At 44.4% G+C, this 22,377-nt stretch overlaps 1 long non-coding RNA gene across 1 annotated transcript in view; it reads right to left on the minus strand.

The window, feature by feature from the left end:
* Window positions 1-22,377, minus strand: part of LOC309372968 — a 156,899-nt gene that overhangs the window by 101,628 nt on the left and 32,894 nt on the right. The gene's annotated exons all lie outside the window — the stretch shown is intronic.

Here is a 22,377-nt window from a genome sequence, read left to right on the forward strand (position 1 = left end):
TTAATTTATACCCTGCCCATTTGGCTGGGTTTCCCCAGCCACTCTGGGCGGCTTCCAACAAAACACTAAAATGCAATAACCTATTAAACATTAAAAGCTTCCCCCAAAAGGGCTGCCTTCAGATGTCTTCTAAAAGTTTGGTAGTTATTTTTCTCTTTGACATCTGGTGGGAGGGTGTTCCAGAGGGCGGGTGCCACTACTGAAAAGGCCCTCTGCCTGGTTCCCTGTAACTTGGCTTCTCGCAGTGAGGGAACCGCCAGAAGACCCTCGGCGCTGGACCTCAGTGTCCGGGCAGAACGATGGAGGTGGAGACGCTCCTTCAGGTATACAGGACCGAGGCCGTTTAGGGCTTTCAAGGTCAGCACCAACACTTTGAATTGTGCTCGGAAACGTACCGGGAGCCAATGTAGGTCTTTCAGGACCGGTGTTATGTGGTCCTGGCAGCCGCTCCCAGTCACCAGTCTAGCTGCTGCATTCTGGATTAGTTGCAGTTCCCGGGTCACCTTCAAATGTAGCCCCACGTAGAGCGCATTGCAAGACCAGTGAACTTGCAGGTTTTGTTGGCCTTCTAAGCCCTCAACCCCAGTGCCGGATTTATGTATAAGCTAAAGCTATAGCCAAAAAAATTAAAGGAAAAAAAACCTGGATGTACATTTCCAAACTATAAGATAAAAAGCAAATAAAATAAAACCTACATACATCAGTGTTTTGTGTTGTGTATGACGCAGGTGGCACTGAGGGACGCGGGTGATGCTAGAGACACGGGTGGCACTGTGGGTTAAACCACAGAGCCTAGAACGTGCCAATTTCAAAGAATCGTAGAATGGAAGGGACCCTGAGGGTCATCTAGTCCAACCCTTCAATGCAGGAATCTCAGCTGAAGAATCTCTGCTAGGTAGCTACTCAACCCACCACCAATGCTGGAGAGCCCACCAGCTTCCAAGGGAGTCCGTTCCACTGTTGAACAGCTCTTACTGTCAGAAGGTTCATTCTGATGTTTAGTTTTGGAATCTCCTTTCTTGTAACTTGAAGGTCTTACATTCTGGAGCAGGAGAAAACAAGATTGCTCCATCTTCCATCTGACAGCCTCTGAGATAATTGTAGTTAGCTATCCTATCTCCTCTCAGTCTCTTCTTTTCCAGGCTAAACAAACCCCGCTCCTTCAACCGTTCCTCATCAGGCTTGGTTTCCAGACCCTTGGTCATCTTGGTTGTCCTCCTCTGCACATGTTCCAGCTTGTCGACATCCTTCTTAAATTGTGATGCCCAGAATTAGACGCAGTATTCCAGGTGTGGTCTGACCAAGGCAGAATAGAGGGTACTATTACTTCCCTTGACCTGGACGCTATACTTCCGTTGATGTGATGCAGCCTAGAATAGCATGAGCTTTGTTTTTGCTGCTGCGTCGCACTGTGGACTCACGCTCAGCTTGTGGTCCACCAAGACCCCCAGATCCTTTAAACATGCTGTCCCCCATCCTATATGTGTGCATCTGGTTCTTCCTAAGTGCAGAACCTTATGTCTGCCCTATTGAAGTTTTTAATGTTTGATGTCCTATTGTTTTAATTTGTTGGAAGCCGCCCAGAGTGGCTGGGGGAACCCAGTCAGATGGGTGGTATATTATTATTAAAAGTGTTTTTGTTTTCTTTTAAAAAATGTTTAGGGGTACTCTCATTTTCCTACTCATATTGAAATACTGCCCCTCAATGAGGCCAGACTTAGATTGACAAAATGTTTAGGGGTGTGCATACCCCTGTGTACCCCCATAAAAAAGCACTGATGGTGATCGTTATTATTTCATCATCATAATTATGAGTGATATTACAGCAACTAGAGGAAGATGGTTGAGCAGGGCCGGATTTAGGTTTGATGAGGCCCTAAGCTACTGAAGGTAATGGGGCCCTTTATATGTCCAGTTGTCCTTTGTCAACAACAGATTGTCAATGTTTTTTGTGTTGAATATATGCTAACTACAGTTACAGATAGGTAGCCGTGTTGGTCTGCCATAGTCAAAACAAAACAAAATTTCCTTCCAGTAGCACCTTAAAGACCAACTAAGTTAGTTCTTGGTATGAGCTTTCGCGTGCATGCACACTTCTTCAGATACACTGAAACAGAAGTTTCCAGACCCTTCTATATAGTGAGAAGGTGGGGAGGGGTATTACTCAGAAGGGTGTTAAAACAGTACACTACAACGCATCATCAGAGATCTACAACCTCTCCTGGACAATGACAGTTCTCTTTCTCAAGCTCTGGGAGGAAGACCTTTCATTGCCTACAGACAGCCACCCAATCTTAAACAACTCCTAACCCACAATAATACTACAACCAGACCTAACACGGACACTGGCACCAGAGCCTGCAATAAACCCAGATGCCAACTCTGCTGCCACATACACCCGGACAACACCATTACTGGCCCCAACAACATCACACATACCATCTCGGGACTATTTAATTGCTCATCGTCTAACATTGTGTATGCCATCAAATGCCAACAGTGTCCTTCAGCTCTCTATATTGGAAAAACAGGCCAGACCTTACCCCAAAGAATAAACGGACATAAATCGGACATCAGGAATCACAAGACAGAGAAACCAGTAGGAGAACACTTCAATCTCCCAGAACATTCTATACAAGATCCCAAAGTAGCTGTTTTACTACAAAAGAATTTGCAGAAATAGACTGGAAAGAGAAGCTGCTGAATTGCAACTTATTACCAAACTTAAAACCATGGAGACACCTGGTCTGAACAAAGACCTTGGATTCTTATCTCATTATACATGACAAAGCCATTTTTCACCTTCTCACCCCTTGCTTTTTCCTGTAAGACCTATTGCAGTCGTTAAGAGTCGTCAACAGGCTCATCACAGCTATCTGCCAATCACCCATTCCCACCACCCTTCTGAGTAATACCCCTCCCCACCTTCTCACTATATAGAAGGGTCTGGAAACTTCTGTTTCAGTGTATCTGAAGAAGTGTGCATGCACACGAAAGCTCATACCAAGAACTAACTTAGTTGGTCTTTAAGGTGCTACTGGACGGAAAATATGCTAAATAGTAATTGATGGACCTAATAGGTCCATAGGTAAAGGGACCCCTGACCATTAGGTCCAGTCGTGACCAACTCTGGGGTTGCGGTGCTCATCTTTACTGGCCGAGGAAGCCTGTGTACAGAGCAGCGCATGGAAACGCTGTTTACCTTCCCGCTGGAGTGGTACCTATTGATCTACTTGCACTTTGATGTGCTTTTGGACTGCTAGGTTGGCAGGAGCTGGGACCGAGCAACGGGAGCTCACTCTGTTGTGGGGATTCGAACCGCTGACCTTCTGATCGGCAAGTCCTAGGCTCTGTGGTTTCACCCACAGTGCCACCTGCGTCCCTCCTCTGTTCAGTGTTGAACATTATATTTGCTGAATGCATTAATAATAATAATAATAATAATAATAATAATAATAATAATAATTTATACCCCGCCCATCTGGCTGAGTTTCCCCAGCCACTCTGGACGGCTTCCAATCGAATGTTAAAAACAATACAAAGCTTCACAGCTTATCTTTCATCGTACAAAGTTTGGTATCTCTCTTCATTTAAAGACTTTCAGAGACTTTGAGTCTAAGATTCCTTTTACTGAATCAGAGCATCGGTCCATCCAACTCAGTATTGTCTGCACTGGCAGCCAGCAGCTTCCAGACAGAATCTAGCCTCTCCCAACTCTTGCTGGAGATCCTGGGGACTGAACCTGAGACCTTTTGTTTGGTAGGCAGATGTTTTAACCCCTGAGCTAGCTCTCTCCCCTGTCATACACTAAAAGAAAGGGATCATGGCTGGTTTCTTGTGAGCTGGAAGGAGATAGCGCCCTCAACCCTTCGTGACCAGAGAGCCATAATATTTGCTTCTGTCCATCCATCAAGTTTGTTTTTTCCGCAGAGCTGGGAGCTCAAATGGAAAACAAAGATTACTGGCTTCAACAGGGACAGGCTTTGTAGACACTTCGTGACTATAGGAAAGTGCAGGAAAATCTGAGCCTTGCTTGCGGAAGCATTGTAAATTGCTCCCCCGAGTGACATTTTTTGGTGACAAGGATATTCTGGCTGTGACCTGCAGTACTGTGTGTGGTTTGGGAGCTGCACGGTCAGGGGAAAAACAATGCTGTCCAGGGTTGTAAAGACTGCGGAGAGAATAATTGGGTGCACTCTTCCCACCTTGGATCAAATCTACGTTTGCAGGTGCCATAAGAAAGCTGCAGAGATAGCGCAGGATGGTGTGCACCCCAGAAATGATCTCTTTCAGCTTCTGCCTTCTGGAAGAAGGTCCAGGGTTATAAAGACTAGGGCTAGCTGCCTGAGAAACAGTTTCTATCCAAATGTGATTTTGGTTTTAAATGCAGTGTGATGCGGGTGGCGCTGTGGGTTAAACCACAGAGTCTAGGACTTGCCGATCAGAAGGTTGGCGGTTCAAATCCCCGTGACAGGGTGAGCTCCCGTTGCTCGGTCCCTGCTCCTGCCAACCTAGCAGTTCGAAAACACGTCAAAGTGCAAGTAGATAAATAGGTAAGGTAAACAGCGTTTCCATACACTGCTCAGGTTCGCCAGAAGCGGCTTAGTCCTGCTGGCCACATGACCCGGAAGCTGTACGTCGGCTCCCTTGGCCAATAAATCGAGATGAGCGCCGCAACCCCAGAGTCAGCCATTCTTGGACCTAATGGTCAGGGGTCCCTTTACCTTTAAGGTAGTCTCTGTGGGAGTATCTTGTATTTAATTATGGGGTATCAGAGTTTTTAAGGGGATAAACAGGCTGGGATAGCTGGGATAGCAGGCTTGTTGGTTTTGAATGTTTGATGTAGATTTTTTCAGTTTCGTCATTCTGTATGGGAGAATGACAATAAAGATTATCGTATCATACTGCCTCCATCTCGATCATTTTGGCAGTCCTTTTCTGAACTTTTTCCAACTCAACAATATAATAAACCTGAAAGCGACTCGCCTATCAATCTTCGGTCTGGGGTGAGCATGGACTCCACAAATCCTAAGTCTGCAGGGAAATGCGATAATAATAATTAGATGTCGGTGCAAATTTCCCTGCTCCCAGATGCTTTAGCTGAGATTTCTACATTGCAGGGGGTGGGCTAAATGACTCGTAGGTTTCCTTCCATCTCTACTAATCTGTGATTCTATGAAGGAGCCCCTTTTTCCATGCAGACCTGCCTCTGTGTTGAGATCTGTGGAGTTAACCTTCCTAGTGGGGCTTCCACCATCTAGCGAATAATAGCACCCCAGGGGAGGGCCTTCTCGGTGGTGGCTCCCCAGTTTTTGTAATCATAGAATCATAGAATCATAGAGTTGGAAGAGACCACCAGGGCCATCGAGTCCACCCCCCTGCCAAGCAGGAAACACCATCAGAGCACTCCTGACATATGGTTGTCAAGCCTCTGCTTAAAGACCTCCAAAGAAGGAGACTCCACCACACTCCTTGGCAGCAAATTCCACTGTCGAACAGCTCTTACTGTCAGGAAGTTCTTCCTAATGTTTAGGTGGAATCTTCTTTCTTGTAGTTTGGATCCATTGCTCCGTGTCTGCTTCTCTGGAGCAGCAGAAAACAACCTTTCTCCCTCCTCTATATGACATCCTTTTATATATTTGAACATGGCTATCATATCACCCCTTAACCTCCTCTTCTCCAGGCTAAACATGCCCAGCTCCCTTAGCCGTTCCTCATAAGGCATCGTTTCCAGGCCTTTCACCATTTTGGTTGCCCTCCTCTGGACACGTTCCAGTTTGTCAGTGTCCTTGAACTGTGGTGCCCAGAAATGGACACAGTACTGCAGGTGAGGTCTGACCAGAGCAGAATACAGTGGCACTATTACTTCCCTTGATCTAGATACTATACTCCTATTGATGCAGCCCAGAATTGCATTGGCTTTTTTAGCTGCCGCGTCACACTGTTGGCTCATGTCAAGTTTGTGGTCAACCAAGACTCCTAGATCCTTTTCACATGTACTGCTCTCAAGCCAGGTGTCACCCATCTTGTATTTGTGCCTCTCATTTTTTTTGCCCAAGTGCAATACTTTACATTTCTCCCTGTTAAAATTCATCTTGTTTGTTTTGGCCCAGTTTTCTAATCTGTCAAGGTCGTTTTGAAGTGTGATCCTGTCCTCTGGGGTGTTAGCCACCCCTCTAAGTTATGGTGAGAGGCTGCTTTTAATTACTGTCCTGCTGCTTGCTGAGATTGTGAAAAATACTTTTATGTGTCTTATCTTCAGAGCTGTATTTTTAAACTGCAGATATTTTAAATGAAATAAATATAAGCATAATGTTCACGTCCCCTGTATATTGCGACGGCAGAAAAAAGGCCAAAACAAAAACAACACACTATTGGGTTATATTACCTATAAAAGGCAGATTAAAAGGTTCAAATGACTTTTTTTAAAAAAATGACTGAGGCATGGTGAAACGACGTTTTATTCGGGAGAATTTGCCTCATTTTGCAATAAGAAACATAAAACCACATAGGTCAGGAATGGTTGTAAACTGGGCATCGTTGCAACGAATCCATTATTGAAATCTAGGAAAGGAATAGATTTCACTAAGTCTTAGATTTTGGATGTCCCGGTTAGTCTCACTTATATGATCTGTGAGCCAAGTTCCACAGCTGTTTGAGGAGCTGTTAGCTAAGCATTGATTGACATTTTCATTTATTTGAGGGATGTTTATATGGCCTTTCAACCGCAGTTTTCAGGGCACTTGACAGATGAAATGATTTTTGAAACATCAAGGCCCAAAACAAAACAAAACTTCAAAAGCAGCATTAAGAGTGAGTGATGGAGCCTTTTAAAAGCTAGAGAGAAGAATACAGTATGAAAAAAGATCTTTGGTCCAGTGCGGAAAAGAGAATCGTGCAAATGTGTCAGGGCTCTTTCACACTTAATTTTATGGTGCATTCATCATGATCTGTGCTCATGATCCTGCTTCCTGCAAAGATTTTGAAGAGAAGAAGAGTTTGGATTTGACATCCCGCCTTTCACTCCCTTCAAGGAGTCTCAAAGTGGCTAACAATCTCCTTTCCCTTCCTCCCCCACAACAAACACTCTGTGAGGTGAGTGGGGCTGAGAGACTTCAGAGAAGTGCGACTGGCCCAAGGTCACCCAGCAGCTGCATGTGGAGGAGCGGGGAAGTGAACCCGGTTCACCAGATTACGAGTCCACCACTCTTAACCACTACACCACACTGGCCCATATTGCTTATACAGTGGTATTTCGGGTTACATACGCTTCAGGTTACAGACTCCACTAACCCAGAAATAGTACTTCGGGTTAAGAACTTTGCTTCAAGATGAGAACAGAAATCGTGCTCCGGCTGCATGGCAGCAGCAGGAGGCCCCATTAGCTGAAGTGGAGCTTCAGGTTAAGAACAGTTTCAAGTTAAGAACAGACCTCCGGAACAAATTAAGTACGTAACCAGAGGTACCACTGTAATTCTGAATCTCTGCCTGTTCATAGTTTCCTGCTGAAATCCTGTGAATTTTTATACCCTAGATGTTTTGGGTTGGGCTTTCATGTCCTGCTTTTTCATGCAATAATAATAATAATAATAATAATAATAATAATAATAATAATAATGGTTTTAATAGTAATAGTAATAATTTATTTATACCCTGCCAATCTGGCTGGGTTTCCCCAGCCACTCTGGGCAGCTCCCAATTGAATATTAAAAACACAATAAAGCATTAAACATCAAAAACGTCCCTAAACAGGGCTGCCTTCAGATGTCTTCTAGACGTCAGATAGTTGCTTATTTCCTTGATATCTGATGCAAGGGCGTTCCACAAAGCAGGTGCCACCACTGAGAAAGCCCTCTGCCTGGTTCCGTGTAACCTCACTTCTTGCAGGGAGGGAACCGCCAAAAGACCCTCGGAGCTGGACCTCAATCTGTGAGCTGGACAATGGGGGTGGAGACGCTCCTTCAGGTATCCTGGGCCAAGGCCATTTAGGGCTTTCAAGGTCAGCACCAACACTTTGAATTCTGCTTGGAAACGTACTGGGAGCTATGGGGCAAGAGTGCCTTTCCAGATACCAGCAATGCAGGAACACTGGGAAAGCACTCCAGAACAACTAACAAAGTAGAATGATGTCTGGACGATCCAGTATAAATCCACCGCTGTTACTGTGTTAATGACATGTTACAGAATACACCCATCAAAAATAACCCCCAACTAGTCTCAAGAGTCCCTCAGTCCTTGCACAATCATTTAGTCCTTGCACAAACGTGATCCGTGCGGGATGCACGTTTGCAACCCACAGCGTTCACAACCCGCACCTGCGCACATGCAAGTTGCAATTCGGAGCTTCTGCGCATGCGCAAAGTGCTATTTAGCACTTCTGCACATGTCCAACCTCCTCAACCCGGAAGTAACCCATTCCGGTACTTCCGGGTTTCGGCGGTACACAACCTGAAAAAACGCAACCTGAAGCGGCTGTAACCCGAGGTATGACTGTATTGGGATAATTGTGGATTGGATCGAGTAAGTGACAGGTTTGTGGATTAATTTCTGCATTCTTTACTTGCAAGAAACCTGGTTAAACAGATACTCCTTTGGGATTTTACCACCTTCTCTAGGCTTAATTCAAGAGATCAGTACTGGAGGAAAACCCCAGTTTCTTGCCCTCCATCTAGCCTGAGCGATCCAGGCACGGTACCTCAGCCAAGTTTCTGAATCCACAAGGTTAGTTTCTGTCTGCCAGGAAGATTGAAAAAGTCCTGGTGTCAATTTCCACCAGCAGAAACCATCTTCCCCTGCCCACAAGGGCGTTTGCCATGTCCCTAAATCCTGGAAAGATGTTGCAATGGTTACCTGGCATGTGCTCTGGTTGGCTGAAAAGTTCCAGCTGTCACTCTCACCAACATGGGTGGGCTGTGGGCTGGCAGTTTTTTGTCCTCACTAAAGATAAGAAAACCAGCAACTAGCTGTGCTGTGTTGCTCCAGAGGAGACCAGATAATAATAATAATAATAATAATAATAATAATAATAATAATAATAATTTTTTATTTATATCCCGCCCTCCCCAGCCGAAGCCGGGCTCAGGGCGGCTAACAACAATAAAATAAAATAATACAACATTCTAAAATCATGTCATTATAAAATTAATTCAAATCAAATTGATGGCAACCATTGGGCTAGAGTTCTGTGAAGAATTACCAAAGGAGGGGTCAGGCTGTGCCCTAGCCAAAGGCTTGGTGGAACAGCTCTGTCAAGGTGTTTTTGTTTGAAGACCGTAAAGTCCTCCGTGGGACATACCAGGAGAGACGGTCCCGTAGGTACGAGGGTCCTAAGCCGTATAGGGCTTTAAAGGTTAAAACCAGCACCTTAAACCTGACCCTGTACTCCACCGGGAGCCAGTGCAGCTGGTATAGCACCGGGTGAATGTGATCTCGCAGTGAGGACCCCATAAGGAGTCTCGCCGCGGCATTCTGCACCCGCTGGAGTTTCTGGGTCAGTCTCAAGGGCAGCCCCACGTAGAGCGAGTTACAATAATCCAGTCTGGAGGTGACCGTCGCGTGGATCACAGTGGCGAGGTCAGGGCGAGAGAGGTAAGTAAGAGATGCCTATTGGTAAGTAACGAAGTGGCGTTAGATAGATTTGAACCAACAGGTGTCTTTTATTTTCCATCCCTTGCTTTGTCTATCTGCCTCCCCTCTTCCTTTTTCTTCTCATATATACATTAAAAATGGAAGGCTGTCGTCACACAGCCTGCATTGAAGGATTTGAAAGGCCGGATCATAATCCCAGGCTTACGACTTTAACATTTTTATATATGATTTTTGGTACTGTTGTTGTGAGCTGATTTGATATTTTCCTTAATGAGTGAGCTGCATAGAAACATGGCTATGAATAATAATACTAATTGTTGTTGTTGTTTAGTCGTGTCCGACTCTTCGTGACCCCATGGAGCACTCCAGGCACTCCTGTCTTCCACTGCCTCCCGCAGTTTGGTCAGACTCATGTTTGTAGCTTCGAGAACACTGTCCAACCATCTCGTCCTCTGTCGTCCCCTTCTCCTTGTGCCCTCCATCTTTCCCAACATCAGGTCTTTTCCAGGGAGTCTTCTCTTCTCACGTGGTGGCCAAAGTATCGGAGCCTAAGCTTCAGGATCTGTCCTTCCAGTGAGCACTGGTGGGTTATTCAATCCTAAATGCCAGCAATTAAATTAAATACAATCATGCATTATGGTATAAATGCCTGGACAGAGAAATTGCAATACCCCTGGGGACAAGCAAATGGCTACTTAGTGATATGTAAATACCGTAAATAGCAATATCCATTATGGAAGCGAGCATTGCAACAGAGTCGGAAGCACCAAAAAAAAAAAAAAAAAAAAAAAAGCGTTCTTTTTGCAAACTACCATGCCAGGCTGAGATTGCCCCAACTTGACTAAACGTTAACCAAAACAGAACGAGTCTGAGCAACAAATCAACAGCACGATCAAATGACGGACTGGTTCAGTACAGCAAACCCCATTCCTAAATCAAGACATAACATCAAACTATAACATAACAACAGTATATATCATCACGAAAATTACATGGGGGAGTGAAATATTGCAAAGTGATTTCATGCTCTTTATTCAGCTCATAGTGGTGAGGAGGAATGAATGAAAGTCTCCTCAAAGTATCTGCTTTATATACATTATTTACACAATGGGCTGCACATGATTGGCTAATTCCGGAATTCTCCTGTAGGCCAATCAGGTTGTGGATTCACTTCTATCTGGAGCATGATTGGGTGGTTCCTGCCAACCAATCATACCGCTGCATTGTTCTAGGACCAATCAGACTGCTGCCTTTTGGATCCTATTGTTCTAGGACCAATCAGACTGCTGCAGTTTGGATCCTATTCAATTCAGTGCATAACAGGGAGATTTTGCAGAATGAATTCAGGGACCAATACATCCTCAATAGTTTTGATTCTATAGAGACCCTAGATTAGAGAGTTTTTTATTTAATTTTACCTGGGCTCAACTAGTTCACAATGCACTCCCTATTCCGGAAACGGCATTGGAGAGTCTACTCCAAATCCTATTATCCCAGATGAGTATGCTGCCAAGTTGTCAGAATTTAGAAGGCTCTCTGTGAGTTACTGTGGTTTTCAGCTCAGGCCCAAACAGTCATAAATACTTCTGCTTTTCGTTCTGCATAAGCAACAGTTTGTATTGGCAGCAAAGCAACAACGTGCACCTAAGATTTGTGGGGGTGTCAAAAACAGTGCAGTTGATAACAGCTCCACTGACCGTATCCATGGCCAGTCAACACTCCAACTGACCAAAGATTTAGCACTTTTAAGTAACTACCATGGGCTGGTTCAGGGGCGCCAACTTATAAAAAAATTTTGGGGGGCGGGGGCCCATACCGACTTATAAAAAATATTGGGTGGGCGGGGGCCCATACCGACTTATAAAAAATATTGGGGGGGCCCAAGACCTCCAAACCGCTGCTGCTGGGGGAACGAAAGGGGCGAGCCCCGGGCTGCCCCGACCTTAAGTGAACCTGTGAGGGCCCACCCTTTGAGGCAGCCGATTGGCTGCCGCCGTGGGCGGTGAATATTAATGAGCTAGGGGGAATCCCCGCTTTTCGCAGGGCTGACGCCAGCCCCGCGAGATTGTTGATGGGTCGAGAGCCCACAACCCTACCCCCTCTCTAGATCGGGAGTGGCTTTGTTTTAACTCATTACTGAATGTATTTTAAAAGGTAACTATCGTCAAACAAGGAAAATAAAAAATACCAACATAATTTTGTGATTTTACAAAGCATAATATAACTAATAATTTTCTTAAATTATTGGGGGGGGGCAGAGCCCCCCCAAACGAATTTTTGAGGGGGCTCGGGCCCCCACAGGCCCCATGGAGTCGGCGCCTATGGGCTGGTTTGTTTTTTGCCAAAAATTCATACTGCTCTACAGCAGTGGATCCCAAAGTGTGTGGCAACCGGGATTGTGGGATAACTGGGAGGGGGGCTAAGAGGCAAGGGGGAAGCAGAAGGTTGCTAGTAGACTTTGAAACAGTGGTATCGCTGGATCAAGTCTCTCAGTTTTAACGAATTAACCAAACTAAATAGTTTTTTACTGGATTTTGAATAAATGTTCAATTAATTGTTACTGTTTAAATTTCATTGTGTTATTATCTAGTGTAGCGTCCCAGTCAAGGGAAGTCATAGTCCCACTCTATCCTGGAATACTGTGTCCAGTCCTGGGTGCCACAATTTCAGAAGAAGAAGAAGAGGAAGAAGAGTTTGGATTTGATATCCCGCTTTATCACTACCCTAAGGAGTCTCAAAGCGGCTAACATTCTCCTTTCCCTTCCTCCCCCACAACAAACACTCTGTGAGGAGAGTGGGGCTGAGAGACTTCAGAGAAGTGTGACTGGCCCAAGATCACCCAGCAGCTGCAGGTGGAGGAGCGGAGATGTGAACCCGGTTCCCCAGATTACGAGTCCACCGCTCTTAACCACTACACCACACTGGCTGGAAGGATGTTGACCAGATGGAACATATATAGAAGAGGGCAACCAAGATGATCAAGGGTCTGGAAACCAAGCCTGATGAGGAATGGTTGAGGGAGCTTGTTATGTGTAGCATGGAAAAGAGGAGACTGAGAGAAGAGCCCTCCTTCTTGGGCTGTGGAAATTTCTCGATGTTGACTGAGTAGTGAGAAAGAGTGGACTGTTGGAGTATCTTGTTGTCCGCAAACACCAAGCAAGATGAGAGCCTGATGGGAGGGAGCTATTGAGATATTCTGAGAATTCTCCAGGATTACAGCCCCACCCCAGTTGTGTTGTGAGACAACAGCAATTGGAGGAATTTCAAGAACTGGACAGCAGACAAAGGCCAAGGACTTTATAACTGGACATGTTCAGACTGGCACATGCAGAGAAAAGAAAAATAATTAGAGCACCTCATTTGAAATCCTATGGAAAAGTAGATAAGGTATTGACACGAATAGCAATCGCTAAAAATGAAGCTGTGATCTTAATGACTAATATACCAACCAAAATGTAATTAGATGTTTTTAAAAAATAGGAACCGCAGCAATCTAAGTATTAGACAAAAAAACATGAATCAAGGAGCACAGGAAACCACTTTGATTAAATTGTATAAATTTGGAAATAATTGGAATTATTTTGATATTGATTGAAATCTGCATAATTGGCAAAATATTGGGTAAATGTTGGAAAATTTATTTTATTTTATTTATTTTTTAAAAAAGAACTTTCTGGTGGTAAGAGCCATTTGACAGTGGAACAAAATACCTCGGAAGGTTGCGGACTCTCCTTCCTTGGAGGTTTTTAAGCAGAGGTTGGATGGCCAACCAGAGCCTTGCCACTGGATCAGACCAAAGCCCCATCTAGCCCAACATCCTTTCATTCTCACTCTGGCCGGTCAGGTACCTATGAGAAGTCCACTAACAGGACCCGAGCACCAAAGCACTCTCCCCATTTTCAATTCCCAGCTACTGATCTTCAGAAGCATTTACTGACCCCGTGGTCTCTCTGCTGAAATGCGAGAGGCTCCATCAATATCAACATTGTGCCAGCTCTAGAAGACACTCCTGTTTGGGCAAATGATCTCCAGGCTTCAACTTCCTGTTTTAATTATTGTTATGATCGTTATGCTACTTTAGAAGGCTTGTTTATTATACCTTTTAATTATGGGCGTTTTCATGTTCTGATGAAATGGTTTTTGCCACGTTTTGCTATGTATTTTTTATTATGGAAGCTGTTGTGAGAAACTACCTCGGTATTTGTTACGGGAAAATCTAGGCGCGAGGCTGCTCAGTCACCCCGCGGGTCCCTGCAGAATAAAAGAAGGAGTCCAGCCACCAACCGGAGCAAATAGCTGTAGACCAAAGTTTATTGCGCAACAGGTTCAAAGAGGAATTTTGAACCCCAAGGATGAGGTGACAAAGACTTTTAAAACTTTCCCACCATATCCCAGAATACAGTTCGTACAGCACCATTGCTACATCACTGACATGTCACAAAAGGGGAGAGGTAGACAGGGGTTACACTCGGTTTACCCTGGCAAACATGTCCAGACATGTCCTTGGTACAAGATTAACATAAGCAGACAGTCAGGGCAAGACCCAGGTATAAGATGAGCAGAGGCAAACACCTCTGGAGTCCCACCACCCAAAGTACAATAGAACTTCATTGCATGTCTAGCCCCTTGGCAAGTCTAGGGATGGGATTAGGCTTTCCTTGGCCAACAATCAACTCAGCAATTGTCTCCTCTGGGCACTTCCTGGGGTAGGAGATGTGTATAGTATACATGTCCTCACGCTTGGGGGTTTTTCCAAGGGCAAAATAGTGTTGAAATGGAGAAAACTGGGAAAGAAGTTGATTTTATATGATTGTTAAAGCTAGGTAACTACCCCCCCCCCCACGATGGAGGGCACAAGGAGAAGGGAATGACAGAGGACGAGATGGTTGGACAGTGTTCTCGAAGCTACCAGCATGAGTCTGACCAAACTGTGGGAGGCAGTGGAAGACAGGAGTGCCTGGCGTGCTCTGGTCCAGGGGGTCACGAAGAGTCGGACACGACTAAACGACTAAACAACAACAACTTCCCCAAGATGTCAAGTCGAAAGGATACATTTATGCATAATATTTGTGATATTTAACAACTTTAAAGATGTGGGGCCTCCCATAATTTCCGTAACAGCATTTATACTCAAAATAAAATGTGTTGTATAAATTATTTTACTACTACTATTACCGGTAGTACTAGTAATACTAGTAGTAGCACCATTAATACCAGTAGCAACAGCAGCAACAACAACTAGGAGCCACTGCTAACTACTGATGAGAAACTTCATGACTCTCGATCTCCATTCTTATGGGTTTTTAAATGTTCAAATTGGACTTGGATTGAAGAGACATTTACACAAAGGACACCTTCAAAGAGAAGATTGGCCATAAGTTTAGCAAGCAGCTCTGAAAAGATGGCTTCCATGTTAGGAACCGCTAAGAGATGGTGAGGTATCTGATCAAGGTCTGTATTTTAAAATGAGCTTGAAGATATATTTGCAAATGTTTGTATGTTTCATGCCAGGCAGAAAAGCAGCTGGGTAAGTACTTTGGCAGTTGTTTATCCTCCTGAATAGTTGTAAAAGGGAAATACAGGCTGGGAGCAAAGGTTACACTGACATATTACAGAATACAATCAAGCTGAAAAAACGCTAATTAAGAGTTGGTAAATAGTAAGATTTATTGTTTAACAGAAAATAATACCACGAGCCATCGGTTTTAGCCATTTGTTTTGGAATGGAGGGGCAACAGGGGCAAAAGGTGATCTGGTAATTAAGGTGCCTTGTTGAGGCAAATGTAAGATATATGGCTGCTTGTCTGCCATTTATGGATAGAAGGAAATATAGCCTCTTTGTCTCCCATAAAAGGTAATAGGAAATGGGTGTGTCTTTTATGATTGGTTCTAGCAAACAGTCAATAAGCATTTCAACCAGGCTGATTGGACAGAGGCAGCCAAAGGAGGAGCAAGGGGGCTGGGCTGAGGAAATATAAGTGCTGGCCATCAGGGCTGGAGCATGGGCAATCAATCAATCAAAACTTTATTAGCAAAGCCAACAGGCCACAGCTATACAAGAGTTAAAAGTGAAAATAGGGATAAAAGGAAGAAAAGAACAGGCAAAAGGAGGTCCGTCAGATGAACAAGTCTGTCACTCAGATGGTGGCCCTCAATTTCGCAGCTCTCTCGATGTACCTCGCGACCTTCTCTGTTATCTGACTATCCGTATCAGATAATAGAAAATACAGTGTAATGTCTGGTGAACGGCCGGGGTTGGAGAGAATGAGTGGAGTAATAATCTCATTCCTTAGGTCTTTGTAAAGGGGGCAAGATAGAAGGACGTGGGACACTGTTTCCGTGTTACCATCTCCACATGGGCAGAGTCGTTTTTCAAATGGAGTCTTTTGGTAACGACCTTCGAGTACAGCAGAGGGAAGAACATCCCATCTAGCCAATGTAAAGGCACGTCTGTATTTTGGGATGGTTAGTTTAGACAAATATGAAGCTGGAGAGTCAAAATGAGAAGGGGGAAAGTAGGTATACCATGGGCACAGTTTCTTTAAGATAGTCAGGTTGTTTTGTCGTTCAATGTCTTTCAGGCGCTGGCCTATTAGACTCTTTGCTTTAATGAGGCCCATTGATAGTAGGGACTGTGGATGCAGACCGCATGTAAGGAGTTTTTGATGCACAGTTTTGAACCACTTGCTTTTGTGAGGGTCTTGCATTACTAGAGGCAGTAGACCAGGTGGATTCAGATTAAGACGAAGCCAATAGTTGAATGTTCTCTGCCAGGTCCGAGTTTCCACAGATGGAAGGCAGGCCTCGAGTCGTAATGCTGCGTTTGGAACACAGGAGGGGACGCCGAATATCTGCCTTAGAAATTTAGACTGGACAGTTTCAAGACTGGAGCAGTGGTTCCCCGTCCAGATTTGTGCCCCGTACAGTAACTGCGCCAGAGGTTTTGCTTGAAAAACTTCAAGGGCTGCTGGGATGTATCTGCCCCCCTTCGTGTAAAAGAAGCGGGACAGCATCTTGATACTTTGAGCTGCTTTTTCTTTGGCACATTTTTGATGGACATCCCAGGACCCGGTCGACTGGAAAACGATACCCAGATATTTGAAGGCTTTAACCTGTTCAATTGTCTGGTTATCCATCCTCCAGCTGTACTGTCTGTGTTTCCTTGCAAAAACCATAATTTTGGTTTTCTGATAGTTTATTGCAAGTTGCTCTCTCCTACAGTATGCTGAAAATTCACCTATGAGCCTATTTAAGCCTATTCTTGTACGAGATAGGAGTATCGCATCATCAGCGTACAAAAGCACTGATATTGATTTGTCAGCCAGTTTGGGGGCGTGGAAGTCCGGAGATGACAAACAGTTAACCATATCATTGATGTAGATGTTGAATAGAACTGGGGCCAGGATGCAACCTTGCTTGACCCCCTTACTGACAGGAACTGGTCCTATAAGATGGCCATTTAACGAAGTTCTTACATGCAGCACCGTGTCTTTATATAAACAGCTGATCAGAAATAATAGTCTTTTGTCTATACTTGATGTGCTCAATTTATCCCAGAGTCTTACACGTGGAATTGAATCGAAAGCAGCCTTTAGATCGATAAAGGCTGCATATAACACCCCACGGGATTTTTTGGCATATTTGTCAATTAAATAGGCTAGGGTGAAGCAATGGTCTATGGTGGATCTGCCTTGCCTGAAACCCGCTTGCTCTTCCGCTAGAATAGCTTCAGTTTCCAGCCAGCTAGTTAGCTTGATATAAAGATGTTTGGCATATAGTTTGCTGGGTATAGGCAGAAGGCTGATTGGTCTATAACTCGCCGGGTCTGTCATGGGTCCTTTTTTATAGATTGGGATAATTATTGCCTCAGTCCAACCATTTGGGAGTAAACCCGTTGAGTCGATCCAAGAAAATAAAGACGCCAGCAGGGGGGCCCACCAGCCAATGTTGGACTTCAGAAGTTCGGCAGGGATGTAATCATTCCCTGGGGCCTTGTTGTTCTTTAATTGTGCGATTAAATTCTCAACTTCCTTCGCAGTTACTGGTGGCCAATGAGGTAGGTCCTCCAATTGAATGCATAGTTTGTAATGTTGGGCTTCCTGGTCATAGAACAAAGATTGAAAATGGCGCAACCACTCCATTGGTTCCACTGTACAGATGGAATTAGTACGCTCCTGGTCCAGTAGACCAGATATGGTTCGCCAAAAGCAAGTAGTATCTTTCTCGTGCGATGCCTTAACCAAACTGTGCCATGCGGCTCTTTCAGCTTCCAGTTTCTTTCTCCTTAGTAATTGTTTATAAGACCGTCTCAGATAAATATAAGCATTAAGTAGGAGGGCAGTCCCTGATTTCCTGTATCTCCGGTAGGCTGTTCTCGTTTGTCTCTTTGTTTGCCTGCACTCCAGGTCAAACCAGCTAGCTCCGTCCTTTGCCCTCTTTGTAGCGGAGCTATGTATCACTGTTGTTAAATGGGGTTTCAATCTTTCCAAAAGTAATTTAAAGCGTTCCATAATCGCATCTACTGAATTGCCTGATACAATAGCGGAGCGAATAAGCTTTAACTCCACTGACTGAAGAAGGAGGGTTAGATTTTCATTCAGTATTGGGGACCATTTGAGTCTTTTGGGGGCAGGTATATCCAAATTTACAGAAGGTATATATTGTGGCTCGGCAATAGAATAGTCAAAAGGCCGACCTGCAAGCTCTAAAATTAGAGGTAGGTGATCACTCAGAGTATTGTGGCCCACTTGGAACTTCCTTACAAAGCTGTGAGCAAATCTTGAGATTAAGATATAATCTATAACGCTTCCCCCAGCCTTGGAGAAATGGGTATATTCCCCGGGGCGGTCCCCCTCTATATTGCCGTTTAATATCAGCAGTTCCCTCCGTCTAGCAGCCTGCACTAAGCAGAGACCTGGGAAATTACTTCTACTATCTTTGGACAGTCGTGTCGCACCAATATCCGTCTGTTCTTCAGGGTCCATAAATTGGTTGAAATGAGTGTATAGACTGTTGTCATCTGTTCCTATACGAGCGTTGAAGTCTCCACACACAATAGTCAGGGCAGACGGGTAAGTAGATTCGAGAGGCTCTAAAAACGCCTCTAGCTCAGCCCATGTAGCCTTGACAACGGGGTTTTTTTGGCCTGGGGGAATATAGACATTGACCAGCAAGAGAGTAGTTCTCTTGAAGCTAAGTAGAGCGGCTGTTGCTAAAGAATTGCAGCTGGGTAGGGCTGTTAGAGAATGCGCCAGCTCCGTGGAAATGAAGCAAGCTAGGCCACCACTAGATCTGCCACCCCTTAGAGATGGAGAGGCAGGCAGGTAGTGGCAGTTATACCCATTAAGAAATATAGGGTCATTCTGCCATGTCTCCTGAAAGAAGATGATGTCAAATTGCTTAAGGTAGCACAAAAATTGTTGATTATTTTTCTTGGCGTGCCAACCCGCGATATTCCAAGACAGCACTTTTAGGCCCCGGGCCCTTCGGGGAGCTGGATCTATGTCACCACCACGTCCAGCAATTCTTTGGTGTCTAAAAAAACACACCCGTTGGCTCTTTTCGAGGATGACTGCTTGGAGAGAGTGTAGTGATCCTCTTTTCTTGGTGATTTGGGGCTAGATTTTGGAGTTGGGGGGGAAGCTAATTCATTCGGAGACAATTTAAGATAGCTGTGCCAGGAGCTTTGAGGTTTCACACCTTGATTTGGTCTTACTTTATTGTACATCACAGGGGGCTCAGATTGTAATTCCACGTCTACACATTTAAAGGTGCCTCCCACTGTCTTCTTATCCACCAGACATTTGGGAGATATGGGCTGCACATAAGGGTCCTTCATTGTCTCACCTTGATCATCCTTTTTTTCTAGTCTGCTTCGAAGTAAATCAAGTCTTTTCAGGATCTCAGTTTGAGCTGGAGAATGCAGTGACCAGAATCGCTTTATCAGCGAGAGTTCTTCCTCCCAAGCGGAGTCCTCACTATCACACGTGAGAGGCCAGACGCCAGTTGGATGTGGGGCTTCCTTTTTTTCATTTGGTGCTGTTTGGTGGAGATGATCCTGCTGGAACTTATGCTTTCTATTTCGATGGTTTTGGTGGTTGGTTTTTTCCCTTTTGTGAACTTCCATTCCTATGCTCTTGGGCCCCATCAGAGAGGTTGCAGGTGCTCTATTTTCAAATATTCTTAATAGGACTATTCTTTCTTTTTTGAATAGGTTTTTAGCTCTAAAAATGAAACTGGCCAGATTATGATCTAAAAAAGTAATCAATGCTCGTACCGAGCAATCATCTTGATGTAGATACTCTATAGCGGCTATGTCAGTTGCTTTTACTACCCCCGGTAAAATGCCACTTATAATGGACAAAAAGTGGTCTATACGGTCCAACCCTGCATAAAATCTAGGCGGTTTAGGGTAATTAGCAAAGACAAGCTTTTGTGGGATTAGGACTAAACTCCATTCTCTTTTGGGACACAACATCTGTCGAGCTTGGGAGGAGTGGTTCCTCTCAATAGTTTGGGTCGCCTGCTCACCTCTGTCTACAGATTCTGTGCTGGCCATAAGAGGACTCTGGGGCGGTATAACTGTAGATGGATTAGTTCCTTTGTCCCAGCTCGGTGTTGATTCTTCAAAACTTGATTTAGATTCTTTTATGGGTGTATCTACTTTACGTGTCTCTTTGATGGCACTCGAGTTGGATTTGTTTGTTCCACTTGTAGAAAGGGATGGAAGAAGGTTAAAGAGCTTCTGCCAATATTTTTTACAGGTACGGTGAGTTGTCTTAAGCCGCCTTAGGTTTTTCATATTTTTGCTTTTCTTCATCTTAGGCTCAGCTTTTTTCCTCCGGGGTTTGCTGGGGAGTGGTGGATCCGGGCTGGCTAGGGGATTTGTATTCTGGTCTGAAGCGCTCACATGTTGTTTGAAATTATCCACTAGGGTCAGGAGCAGCCCGTTTGTTATCGCTAAAAATTTTTTAACGTTAAGGAGATCCTTAGAAATCTGGTATATCTGCTCCTGAAGATAATCACCCCACATTTCTGTTCCGCAGTCATTGGCTTTCAACCAATGGGTTGAAAGATTACCTCCAAGTTCCAGCGGTGACAAATGAGGATTGGCATCAGGTGTGTTGGCTGTATTAGCCTTTGTAGCATTCTCTGCTATGGCAAGTTCTTGGGCCAAATTTGTTGGATGGTTTGTCCTCTTGTTGTTTGTTTGCAAGTCCTTTAGCTGTGTTGACCAATCCAACACTGTGAGTGGCAAAGGCATAGCTACATCTAGGATACTCTCATTCTGAGTTCTCTTGCTCGAGTCTTTTTGAGGAAAGTAGCTGGTAATTTTACTTTGTCTCCTTCGGCGCTCCATCGGGCTCTGTGGTGAATTAGGCAAAATTCCTTGGTCCTTGTATTTTTTCCTGGTGAGGACCATAGTGGGTATATGGGTATATATGGATGTATGGTAGGGGGTGCTTGCTTAACGGCGGCTTATCTTTTGTTCTAAGCTGGAGTAAACAGTAGCAGAAATGCCGATTTGTGGAAGTTGCCTCCTAAACCTCTCCAACCTCTCCAACTTGTTAGTTTCTCCAGCAATTTACATCGGGGCTTGTGAGGTATCAGTCATTTAAAATGTTAGAAAATATTACTGGTCTTAAGCTTTCATACTGTGCCTTGTTTCGTTTAAAATTCAACTAGGTCTTTCTCCCTCATTCAACAGCCTCACGACGTAACCAGTAAAGTAGCTAGGCAGTATAACAGAGCAGAAAAAAAACAAAAGTCCCTTGGAATAATTATCGGGTTGAACTTGCCTTGTGTTTCTTGGGGTTATAGCTGCTTCAATTCCTTCCTTTTTTTTTATAGATAAAAAGCTCGGCGTCCTTCCAAAGGAGTAGCTGGCCTCCCCCGTCTGCTAATTACCAGCTTCGTGAAGATAGGGCGGCTTGCTGAGCCTCTTTTGGATAAAAATAGGCCTTTGGCAGTTAATAAAAAAGAGTGATAATTTAAAACTGCTAAGCTCGGTTAAAAAAAAGGAAAAAGAAAAAAAAAAGCTTTAAAAGTGCTGATAAATACTGATAAATCTATATTATCAACGCGGAGCACAAAATAGAGCTACCACTAACGACGCCATCTTAATCAGCTCCCCCGGAGCATGGGCAGAGCTTTGGTAATCATATACCACCGTGCCTATCATTTATTTGTCTGACAAATAAATTATTATTTTAATTTCTCCATTGCTGCGTTGAATATTTCATTCCAGCTAAGCGTTAACCACAAGCAGGGTGCTACAATGGCGCAAACAATAAAAACTGCCATTGTTGTCATAATCCATGTTGCAACTGAGGCCCGAGATTCCCCAATCTTGGCTTAGCGCCACGTACAAATCCGGCTCGGCAGCTTAACTATATTTACTGCCAACAAGCCACAGTCCGAAGCCATACCAACCATTTGTTTGTATTAATCGTGGCTTGGCGTTATTTGTGAACACAGCACCCATGCTTTGTTTGGCTACCCCACCCGAGACATGCGACAATCCGCGATGGCAAGTGGAGCTGGAGAGCAAAAGAAAACCTTTGGAGAACAAGATTCATGTAGGTAGTTGTGTTGGTCTGACACAGTCGAAATAAATAAATTGTCCAGTAGCACCTTAAAGGTAAAGGGACCCCTGAGCGTTAGATCCAGTTGCGGCCATCTCTGGGGTTTTCTTTTCTTCCCTGGGAGAAAAAATATGGGAAGAAAATATGGGTTTTTCTTCCCGGGGAGAAAAAAATATGGGTTTCGACACCAGATTGCAGCCACCAC

This window comes from Podarcis melisellensis, assembly GCF_964234715.1.
Source record: "Podarcis melisellensis genome assembly, chromosome: 1".
NCBI classification, from domain to species: domain Eukaryota; kingdom Metazoa; phylum Chordata; class Lepidosauria; order Squamata; family Lacertidae; genus Podarcis; species Podarcis melisellensis.